The sequence below is a fragment of the Rousettus aegyptiacus genome, unplaced genomic scaffold, assembly GCF_014176215.1.
Source record: "Rousettus aegyptiacus isolate mRouAeg1 unplaced genomic scaffold, mRouAeg1.p scaffold_m13_p_7, whole genome shotgun sequence".
In the NCBI taxonomy this organism is placed as follows: Eukaryota; Metazoa; Chordata; class Mammalia; order Chiroptera; family Pteropodidae; genus Rousettus; species Rousettus aegyptiacus.
This window is the reverse complement of record NW_023416310.1, coordinates 40,653,370-40,665,693: the sequence shown is the minus strand read 5'-3', so window position 1 is coordinate 40,665,693 and position 12,324 is coordinate 40,653,370. Positions and strand designations below refer to the sequence as shown.

Below are 12,324 nucleotides of genomic sequence, written 5' to 3'. Positions count from 1 at the left end.
TAAGAGATTTAGAAGGATTTCTTTATTATTTTATAGTTAAATTTATCTCAGGTTTGAGATTGATATTCTCACTTTCCTTATCACAAAACTGTGGAGAATTGCATTTAGAAAAAAGTAATGTAAAAATGTCCTCTCAACTTTTCTTGTTGTTTTTCTCTTTTGTTCTTCTCTTCCCCCAACTTTAGCTCTTTTGTGGGTAAAATACTATTACACAGAGTTATGTTTGCAGTTTTCAAAGTGACTTCTTGGAATTGAAACTTGCATGAACTTTTTTAATACCTAACTGTAAGAGTTACATTTTCACTTTTGATTCGTTAAAACGAAGTTTCCTATAAATGCCTTTAACTTTGACATTTTTGGGCAAAGAAACAGTTTCAAAATTGAAAGAAATCGTTCTAAAATTAAGACATAAGCACTCGAATGAATGAGGGCCCTTTTTTTTCTTTGTAAAAATATTCTAAGGCATTCCCTTTCTTGCGGACTGTATTTTACTGGTTTAAGGTTGCAAGTTCTCTGAAACCAGGCTGAATTGGATTACTGTTAAAAATCACAACGAGGAGGTATTAATAATACACACACATTTCAATTATCTCAATCAAATAGGAATAACTGATTTCAGTGCCAGAGAGTGTGATAGGTGCCTGGAAGAAAGGCCTGTAACTAGGAGAAAACTTAGAAGATTCAGTTGGAGAAAGATCTCAACAGAGACCATGCACTGTTTTCAGAGTCCAGTGGATTAGTGAGGCAGTAACCTTTAACCTTTCAAAGGACGTTTATTTGGGAATCTCTGAAAGGAGAGGTGGAATGTTGTAGGAGTATCTACTTAAATAGCTCCTGGGTGATTAAGGGAAGTTTGGAGTCTGTTGTTCCGGGGGGTAGGCGAGGGCCCAATCCCAGGGACGGCGGAAGGCGGCACCTGAGTGTTCCTGAGAACATCTCTGGATGGGGGAAGGGTCGTGGGGAAAAGTGGAGTTCGGCGTGGGTTTCTGTATTTGCGTGCAGGATTGTGAGAGGACGAGCAGAGGAGACGCGCGGGGTGTATACCGCTCCGGGGGCACGCCGGCTGCGCCCGCGCCGCAGCCCCTCTGCTGAGGCGGCGAGCGCTTCCTGCGGCCTCGGCCGCAGCTCTCCCGCCCCGGCGGAGCCGCGCGGTGGATTGTGGGCTGGGGGCTGCGACGGCCTCGCGGCGGCCTCCGGCGCTGTCTCCCCCGTCCTAGCCCGGCCGAGCCCGGTCGGCGGGGCGAGGGGAAACAGTGAGCAGGCAGCAGGAGCGCTAAGGGTAGTGGTCGCAGCGCGGCCGGCAGCGGCGGCGGCTCCTCTGGAGGCCGGGGATGTGGGAGAGGCGGTGGCAGCAGCGGCGGAGGCGGCGCTGCGGACCCGGGGGAAACTGCTGGCTGACAGGACACCCGGGAGAGACGTGAGGGAGCCGCCGCTGCCGCCTCTCACCCCCCGAGCGGAACTGGGCTCAAGAGGGCGGCCCTGTGCTCCCGCGGCTGACCCGCCAGCCGGCGCGGGGCGGGGGCGGGAAGCCGGCCTCGGGCCCGGCCGGGCTCCGGGCGGTGGCGGCCGCGGAGCAGCAGCCTCGGCGCGACGTGGAGGGCTGGAGGCGGCGGCGATGCACTAGGCCTCGCTCTGGGGCAGCTGCCCGGGACCCGCAGGTAGGTGTCGGGCCGGCCCCACTCGGCCCCCAGCGCTTCGCGGCCCACGCTCCACCCGATCTCCCGTGAAGTGAGGGACCGAGACCCCACCTCCTCTGTCTCCTTCACGACTCCAAGCGGACAGAGTTTCGGTCTCAACTGGCCGGCGCTGAAGCTTCCATTCTCCCCTAGGCCACCTCCTCTTCCTTGTCACTCTCCCTCCGGGATCCGTAGGTAGCTCTGCGCCCCACCGCCAGCCAGCGGCCGCAAACGCCGCTCTCGCCCCCTTTTGCCCCTCTCCGGGATTAGAGCACAGGAATTTCCACCACTGTTCTTAGATGCCATCCCCAAACTTTCCCTTTCTTTTCCTAGCCGGGCCCTTAGGCCCGTTTTGATGTTACTGGAATAATTTAATTTAAAAAATCATTTTTCTTCCTGGGGGAGTCTAACCTAAAGGAAAACTTGCTGTTCTGCAGTTTGGCAATTAAGTTCGCAGTATTTTGTTCAGCAATTAATGTTTTTCAGTTCTTCCCATCTCTGCATTGATACAACTGCAGGCCTCGCCTGCTCTCCCGATGTTGACAAGGAACTTTGCGTGTCTATAATAATAGACCACTTGGTCTGTATGTGTGCTAAGTTCAGGATAGTATTTTTAGAATTTTGGTTGAGTCGGGTTGCAATTTTTAAAAAATTCTCCTTTAACCAGCTTTGTTTTTTTGCTCTTTATTGCGGCCATTCTTTTGGAGAGTTAAGTTGTTTGGAAGAATTAAATTTTTTTTTTTTTTTTTTTTGCTTTTAACTGGCTCTTTTTGATTTGTCAAAACCTAGGGTAATCTTAATAGGAAACGCTTACAAGGCAAGCGATATTATGATAGTATACTGAGAAGTGTGCTTTTATTGTGAAAACTGCAGATTTTGATAGACATTCAGGTTGACTTTTATAAATCTGTTGGGAGAGTTCTAATTGGAAAAGTACCTTGAGAGCCTTAATGATTTCTAAGCATTTATGATATGACAGATGAAATGATGGGATTTGTTCGTTTGACTATTTTTATTGGTCAGAGTCTGATTTTCTAGAAATAGGTATTACTTGATGGTTTATAGTTGTCATTGCTCATAATAAGTTTGGGTAAAAATGATCAATATGTGAAAATTTGAGGTGATTGGTAGTTGTGTTTTGGGGGATTTGATATTTCCAATTTTATTGTGATTTGGCTATTTTTAAATTATGCTCTGGTAATTTCAGAATTATTACACTGCCAGGAGAGACATGATCACTTTTAAAAGAAATGAAAAATGTTTTGATGGTTTTCTTTAAAAAGAATGTATCAACAAAACTATAAAAACTTTACACATTTTGTTTTTTAAATATTTTTTATTTTTCAGTTACAGTTAGCATACAATATTGTATTAGTTTCAGGTATACAACTTGATGATTAAACATTTATACAATTTATGATGTGATAATTCTGATAAATTTAGTGCTCATCTGACACCATACATAGTGCAATTTTGTTGACTATATTCCTTATGCTGTACTTTACATCTCCATGACTATTTTATAACTACCAATTTGTTTTTAATCCCATCTCTTTTTCACCCATCCTCCCAGTTCCTCTCCCATCTGGCAACCATCAAAATATTCTCCATGAGTTTGTTTCTGTTTTGTTCGTTTATTTTATTCTTTAGATTCTACATAAAAGTGAAATCCTATAGCATTTGGCCTTCTCTGACTTACTCTACTCAGCACAATATTCTCTAGGTCCATCCATATTATGTTTTGTTATTGTTGATAATATTCATATGTTTCGTTCTTGTTAGAGTTATTGTTATTCTAGTATTTGGCTTTCTGAAATGTTTGTCATTGCTGCCAAATCATTCAAAATTTACTAGGGAAAGATGATAAAATTTGCATGTTTGTTTTCTGGAAAAGTTAAAATTTATTTCTGGAGAAGTATGAAGTTTTTAATTTAGAATTAAAATCAAATTTTAAAATTCATGAAATAGCAAAATTTGCAGAATTTGTTTTTAATGACATTTTCTTATCAGTAAAAGTTGATTAAATTCATTTTTCCTGCCTTTAGCTTTTTACGAACAACTTTACTGGGTGAAGTACACACATTTAAAGTGTAAAATTCAGTGATTCTTAGCATATTTAATACTATAATTTAATTTTAGAACATTTTCATCACCCCCAAAAGAAGCCTTCTGCTTATCATTAGCAGTTACTCCCCATTCGCTTCACCCCCACTTCCAGACTTAGGCAATTAGTAATCTACTTTCTATCTCAATATTTGCTTATTGTGATTTATTCATACAAATGGTATCAGCTCAGAGCTTCTTGAAAAGTCTTTTTTTAAAATCAATTTACATGCTTAAAATATTTGAGTCAGGGAATAAGCAACTGATCACTGGTATTCATAAGCAATGTTTTAAACAATTGACATACTTTTTGGTTGTGTTCTGCATTGATTTAATATAAAGTGTGGAGAAAAGAAGTTAGCACGAATGGCTTCAGTGATCTTAAGAGGTGGTCTGGTCAGCTGGGAGTCAATAAGTAAAAGCTGAGAGTATTTTTGCCATCGAATATTAGGATAGTAGTGTAGGAAAAGACCTTAAAGGTCATCATTCTACTTCCTGCTTGCTTCACAAATAGATGGCAGGAACCAGATGAGGAAATTTGAAAAGTAGAAGCTTGAATCTCTAAGATGCATGGCTCAGGAATGACTGTGTAGCCATGTAAGGCAAGAAATGGGGAGTTGTAAATTAGAATTGTTTAAGTTATCATGTGTATGCATGCATGTATATATGTATGTACAATATTTGACATTTTACTGGCAGAAGAGGAAGAGAACTGGACATTTCCCCAATTTGGGGATGGGGAAGAGATTAATATACCCACATGGATGAAATTTATGTTACAAAATTCTCTAAAAATACTTTAATCTAAAGGAAGATGGCATATATATTATTTAGGCATCTTGTACTATACCATCTTTTTTTTAAAAAATCCCAATTTTAAAAGCAAAATTAATTTTTAAAAATTATAATTAGCAGGGTAGGTTGGAGACCTCCTTTTTCAAAGACTTAGGACCCTAACATCTAAACCAGTGGTTCACAAACGGATGGTATGCCTTCCAAGGGACATTTGGCAGTGTCTGGAAAGATTTTTCATTGTCATAACTGAAGGCGGGGTGCTGTTGGCATCTAGCCAAGGGAGGTTGGTAAACATCCTACAGTGTATAGGCCATATCCTACACCACCCTAACCCCCTACTATTTGAACTACTATTATGTTTTGAATTGTTCCTTACTGGTGCATAGGTTTTTGAAATTGGAAATATAGTGTAGTAGTATATTCTTTATCTAGAAGTGATTATTTTTCTACCTGGTAGCTTCAACTGCCAAGAAAGAAGTAAGCTAAATGTATTAATTAATAGTGTGTGTTGTGAATGGCCAGAAATTTTCAAAGCTTATACATGAATCTCATCTTTTTTGTTTTTTTTCTTATAGGCCCCACTTTTGACTCTTTAATTTGTTTTAACAAGCTCAATTTGGTGATGAAAAAAGAAAAGATTGACAGTTGGAGTCACTTTCGCTGTTTACCTCCTATATGACCTTAGATAAATTACTCAATCTTTATGAACCTGAATTTTCTCATCTATAAAATAGAAATAGTGATAGTTCCTGTAATATAAGGTTATTATGAGAATTGAATTAGGTAATGTGTGTTAATGCTATGTCAACTATAAAACACTATATGAATTAGTTGCTACACCTGAAAAGAATATAATTAATGTCATATCAATTATACCTCAAAAAAAAAAAGTTATTTCAGAAGAATCAAATTAGAAAAGGATAGAGAGGATGCCAAAGGCAGGAATATAGATAGGAAAGCAGAGAATAGTGTCTTGCTGACAGCTTCTCTAGGGAGAAGAGAGACATTCTCAAAATATATTGATAACAAACTAGTAAAAGAACTAGTGTTATCATTATCTGAAGCTCTTTAAAGTAGGGGCAAACTGACTTCCTTCAGTAACACCTGAGAGAGTATCACTATTACAGTGTGGTATTAAACTTACTGTTATAATGGTGAAATTAAATTATCAAGAAAAGGCTACCTTGTTTTAAATATCCTATTTGAAAAATCACGAAAACATATAATTAATTTCAGAATTAAAATTTTCAGAAGTTAACTTGTACACAAAATTTCAGCATTTTTGAGAGTAAGCCGCAGTTATCTGAATTTATTCCCTTGTTGGGAATGGTTCCTTCTAGTGCTATTCATACCTTCCTTTATATTTGAAGAGTTTTTCTACCACCAGTAGTTGCCCTTCAGACGTGAAGATTTAACTGAAGAAATAGGGGTTTAAACCTGCTATTTGTAACAATCTCATCTCTTTCTAGATTGTTTCTTTTTCTATTATTTTTCAACATCTTTTTCACAAAAATGCTTTGATTTTGCTACATGCCCAATAGTCTATAGTTTGTGTGGTAGTGTTTAGAATTGAATTAACTAAAATACATGAAGTGAATGGGGAAAATTGTAATCTCTTACAATTAACTGTTCAACTTTTCTTTCACAATCATGCAAAAGCAAAAGTGCAGGTAAACAGATCTTGAGGTATTCAGTGAGATTTTTCTGGAGTAGCATGAGTGTAGACTAGTTTGAGTGTTATTTAGAATAACTCGTGGTGTTGGTATTGATAGGTATATTTTTTAAATATGGCATACTTAAAAAATCAGATTTTAGAAAGTAGGAGGAAGTTTTCAGGGCAAAAAATGCCACCAGTTTGGAGAATTTCATATTTAAATAGTTGGCTTTTTGATTAAAAGGAAGTTCAGAGAGTGGGTGTTTGTGTTTGAATATTGTGGTGATACATCATGTTTTATGATGTTTTTCTCCTATGTAGTGAATATAGTAAAATTTGGAAATTTTGACATAAAGAAAGTTTTTGCCCTGTTCCTTTCCCCCCGCCCCCCAATTTGGCCAAACTGAGTGGTAAATTGGGCCCAGGTGGTGAAGAGTTTTTAGACTCAAACAATATATACCACTATCAAAGAATACTTAAGGAGGGTCACCTAATAAGATCTGAATTTTAAAAGATTCTGAAGTTGAATGAGGTTAGGACCAAAGAAGGACTTTTAGTAGAAGACCCTCACAATAAAATCTTCAAATAAAATTCTGAACTAGAGCAGTGGTAGTTGGAATGGAGAACAAGAGATGGATTTGTAATAAATTTTGAAGGTAGAATCCATGACAGTCCAAGTTGATATAGAAATCGAAGAATGTAGAGTGCTCAGGGAGTCAATTTAGCTCTAGGGTTTCTAGCTTGGGAAACTACCTAAATAGTATTGCCGTTAAGTGAGCTAGAGAAGGAATAAATTTTTGGCAGGTGGAAGAGAGGGATAAAGATGGTAGATAATGAGGTTAACTTTTGGATGTATAGAATTTTAGGTATCTATGAGACTTGTAGGTGAAGATGCATAGTAAGCAGTTATAAATTTGGGTGTGGACATTGAAAAGTGGTTAGGACTGGAAAAAGATCTGGAATCTATCCAGTTTTCTCCATCTCTGCCATTATCTGAGTTCAGGTACTGTCATCTATCACCTAAATTATTGCAATTTTCCTCTCTGGTCTTTTCTGGTTTCTCCAATCCACTCTCTATGCTACAATCAGTGATCTTTCTAAAGGGCAAATTTGATTACATCATTCCTGACCTCAAATTATTTCTGTGACTTTCTTTTATTCTCACCATGAACTCTGTACTCCAATTCCTTTAACAAATTTATGAATTCATTTGTTCCCTCAATCATCTATGTAGCCTCATGACTCTCCACAACTCCCTCTTTCCCTCAAATATATAATTTTCTCAGAAATATTGACTGACTTGTGGTTTCTGGCAATAGGCGCTCTCTTTCCTCCAAGTCTTTACACATACTATTCCCTATTCCTGGAGTTTTCTCTTTGTCATGCCATTCCTCCCCTCCATTTGCTTGGCTCATTTTTACTTATCTTCAGTTCTTCATAATCTTTCATTGACTTATTGTTATTATTGAAAATTTAAACCCACAGAAAAGTTTAAAGAATAGTAGAGTAAAACACCTACACCTACACACTCACAAATCTGAAAACAGAGTGTAGATATGATGCTTCATTCCTAAATACTTCAGCATGCATCTCCCAATTACAGGGACATTCTCTTACACAACTACAATGCCATTAAAACCTAAAAAATAACAATTGCTCAATAACATTTTTCAACATATTGTCCATACTTAAATTTCCCCATTTGTCCCAAAATTCTTTGTAGCTTTTTCCCTTTAGAATGCAAGATTCAGTCAAGGTTCATGCATTGCATTTGGCTGGTATGTCTTTTTAATCTCTTTCTATCTGGACTAGTCCTATTACCTCCCTACCTTCTTTGGTTTATCTTATGAAAAGTAGAGGCATTTGTCCTTGAGTATATTCCATATTCTGAATAATCTGCTCCTTCATGTTTAGATTCTGGTTGGATATTTCTTACAAGAATATCATGAAGATGATACATAATACCTACCACTTTATCACATCAGGAGGCACATCATGTAAGGCTGTCCCCCAGTTGTTGATTCTGACTTGATCACTTAGTAAAGGTGGGAACTGATAGATATGTCTACTGTTTAATTAATAAATAATTGATAGGGCGATACTTTGTGGCCACATAAATATCCTGTGCATACCAACTTTTTAAACAATGGTTTTAATATTCATTAATGATCCTTGCTTGAATCAGTTATGCTTTGGATGATTACAAATGATGATTTTCTAATTCTTTCATTCCATCTACATTTATTATTTGCATTGACTTTCGAGGGCAGTGAAAGTCAGGTTAGATGAAGACTGAATATAGGCAATTGAATGTAGAAAACAGGTCATTCTTTACCTTTTCCAGAGCCAAGTGAGTGCAGGAGGTGCAATCGAGATTGCTAAGGAGGTAGACCAAAGAGAGAATAGAAGTTTGCCAATGAAAGGGTAAGAAGAAGTAGCTTGAGGCAATCAAGTTGAGGAAAGAACTTTAATTTAGTACTTGAACTTTTTTTGATGGGCTGATGAGATTGAAGATAGGAGTCAGGGAATAATTAATAGAATAAGATTTCAGAGGAAGTGGGAAAACTCGAGATCAAGAACAGGTAGCTGGTTGGATTAATCCTGGAAAAGAGTAGACACCTATACTGTACCTTAGAACATTAGAAGTTGTGTATAGGTGAGAATATGGGATGTTTAGCTGTAGAGGGAAGAAGACATATCTGAGGACTTTTTATTTTCTTTTTTGGTATGAAGTAAAAATACAGTTACCTTTTAAGAATGGGATTGATGAAGGTAACCTAGGGGACATGAAAGTGATAAAAGTTTGTTTAAATACTGTGAGACTGGGAAAGAGAAGTGTTTGACTATAAATAAGCGAAAGGACTGCTGAGCAGGGCCTCATCTAGGATTGGAAATGATAAATTAATAATCTGCATGTTTTACATAAGTTTTCTCTGACAGTATTCAGCAGCCAGGAAGAAAGCAAAGGCATTGTATGGAAGATGAATGAGGGAAGAGAGAATTGACGATAGGAAGGAGACTTTTGAAGCTATTGATCATGGGATCCAAGCTAAGTAGAGAAGCTAGTAAGACATTACTGGGCTAAGAGACTCAAATAGTGGGGAACAGCGTGGAGGTAATGCCAAGCAGTGATTAATAAAAATACTAATTTTTTTTTGGAGGGGGAATGAACTTTATAGTTATTTGCAATATACCTTAAGCCAACATTTAATATTTTCATTCCTGAGTTACTTGCTGACTCATCGAGGATGAGTTTCTAGCGATTTTGCTTTATTTTCTCCTAAAAACTTCCTTGAAAGCATCGTCTTTATTGTTACTTAGTATTTATAGAGTACTTGTTTAGATTATTTGAAGACCCTGCGCTTTAGGGATCTAGATATAAAATATATTTTATTAACAAAGATAAACTGTTAACACTAGATTATTTCTACTCCGGAAAGAAGCAAAGCAGGAATAATGCAAAATAGTAGATAAAGCCAACTGTCGTCTTTGTTCTTCTTAGGAATATGTTAATATATAATTTCTTCTAGCAACTATTTTCATGGTAGGGTAGATTGTACCGATTTTATTTTTATAGGCATTTTAAGAAGTGTCTAGTGGTTTATACATTTAAGATATATGTATTCTCCAGTAACTTCGAATGAGTGAGTTAAGGATTTATTTACTAATCTTTGGCCGAATTACCAAGAACAGAATACCAGTGTTCTAATCTGATTTACTATGACAAGAATTTCATGAGTAATATGGTCATGTCAGTGGTCCAAATGAGTAAAATAAAATCTCCAAGTTATTTTGGTTTTCCTTAAAATTTTTACATGTTAGAGACAGATTTTATCACAGTACAATTTTATCATTCAATTTTAGGCCTGTGACCCTTAATTTCATTGGCTACTTAATTATGTTCTTTTAGTATATTAAGTCTGATGAGTGGGAAAAAAAACTGCTTTTATTTTAAATAACATCTAGATTTAAAACATACATATATATTGTTTTTGAGGATATTCGTGAAATATGTTCCTGATAAAGATGTCACACATGAAGTATCACTTATTTTATAGCCATTTGAAAGTATTTGAATATAATATTACAAATAGTTATACTTTTTATCCTTCTAACCAAGATTATCTCTAATCGTTTCTTGTCACTAGATCAAAAGTAAATAAGGATCTTGAGGAAACACGTATTCAGAGTATCCTGCAAGGCACAGGGTCTCGTAAATGTCAAATGAGAACAGAACATAAGGAAAAAACAAATGAGATTAGTATAATTTTGTTCTTATTTTCTGGATTCCTTTAGCTTCTTCCATACTCTTTTAATGCCCAAGAAGAGTAGACAAGTATTGTTTATATTACGGCCTTAATTTGTTAGTATTTCTTGAGATTGTTGTGAGCAATAATGTGTATGATACATAATTTAAAAATTTTTAAGTACTTTTAAAAATTATGATTAAACTAGATTTTGTCAGATGATAAATCTTATACTTAAGTAGTATAGGAGTTTATTAATATTTATGTCTAGGCTATATGAAATGTATTGTGGAAAGTACTTCTTAGAATATGAGATATTTGAGATATTTTAAATTTCTGTGACTGAAAAAATAATCTCTACTAATTTCTATCAAATCAGTATTTGGTAGGACATTATAGTATGGTCGTTGGTTTTTTTCCCCTTGCATATATCAGTACTTCTAAATTTGGGGAAATCAAGTTTGTCATTTTTTTGTTTATTTTTTTAAAAATAGTTTTGAATATTTATTTTGTTTATTTTACTAAACCTAAATCCATTGTATTAAAAAATGCTACCTCTGTCCAGCTCTCGTATAAAAAATTTCCTACTTTATCCATAGCTTCTCAAATTACAAATAGACATGTTATAAAAGTTCATTAATAAGTCAATTATTCGGAATTCAGAAAACATTTCCTGTTGGAAGTGTTAAAATGATGGCCCATTCTAGCATTTTTATCCCACTTTGCAGCTTAAGAATTATCCCTTTGCTAAGATAAACATATTAAGTTGTAATGATGAAAATGTATAGAATCTCTTTCCTTGAAGATTAATTTTCTAGCAGTCCAAGTTTTATAAAATTCTTAAACCTAAAATTCCCCTAAAAAAATAGTCTTTAAAAATTTTTATCATGATCAGATGTTTATTATTGCTATCATTTATTTTAATGTAAGATGGGTGTAAATAATAATTATTTATAATAATGTTATTGGGTCAGTAACTGATCTGACAAGGAGACAAAGAAGAGGAAAGCACTGGGTGCCTGAAGTATATGGGAGGCAATTATGAAATAACTTAGTTTTTTTTTGGAGGGGCAGTGTGGTGTAGACAGGCATGGGATTTAAAATCAGATCTGAATGCAAATACCATCTTCACAGTTAACTAATTAAATGGTCTTGAAACCAGTTACTTTTGAACCTGTATCTTTATTCACATGATGAGGATTGTTGATTCATTCAGAAATGTTTTTCTTTCTAGGTTATTAGGAAGACCAACAAAATAATCTGAATGAAAGCAAGCAATTATGAACTATATATATGTAGTGTTTAGTCGTATATTAGCGACGACCTAATTCTTCTTATTGTGTTTCCATTCTTTCTCCCCTGCCACCTTTAATTTTTTCATTAATAACATGTTTTCAATGCACTCTTGATCTTTGGACTTCACAGAACCTTTAAAACTAGTAGTGGGAGTGAGGCAATCCAGGTTTGCCCAAAACACAGCTGATCTTTTTTCTCTCCAGATAAGGGAATCAGGCAGAGGAGTAGATGGAAGGCAACTTTTCTGGATCAGCTTGCTTATTTTCTTGCTGTTGCCTGACAAAGCCTTGTCTTTCAGGTGGGGCATAGCCTAAAATGCCTCATAGTTCCTGGGTGTGGTTAGTCTCTTCCTCTTTACCTTCATCCTTCTACCCCATTTCCTTGTGTATCTAATTGTTTCCTCTCCTCTCATCTTCTTTCTCTCTTTTTCTTGTTCCTTTTTAAGCAAATCTTTCATTGGTTTCTTGCTGCTTGCCTGCAAATATGCTCAGGTTTCCCATGGCCTAAAATATTCTTGCTTAACTCTTTCTTAGTCTCTTTTCTTTCACCATCA

The 12,324-nt window shown here is 36.5% G+C and overlaps 1 protein-coding gene across 3 annotated transcripts in view; it reads left to right on the top strand.

Moving 5' to 3' along the window:
• Positions 1–1,153: 1,153 nt before the first annotated feature.
• Positions 1,154–12,324, top strand: part of VPS54 (VPS54 subunit of GARP complex) — an 88,070-nt gene continuing 76,899 nt past the window's right edge. For 2 of the 3 annotated variants that reach the window (XM_016159819.2, XM_016159817.2), the window contains exon 1: positions 1,154–1,658. The gene's annotated coding sequence lies outside the window, so the exon portion shown is untranslated. The remainder of the gene's footprint in view (positions 1,659–12,324) is intronic. The other variant, XM_016159813.2, reaches the window with a different exon arrangement.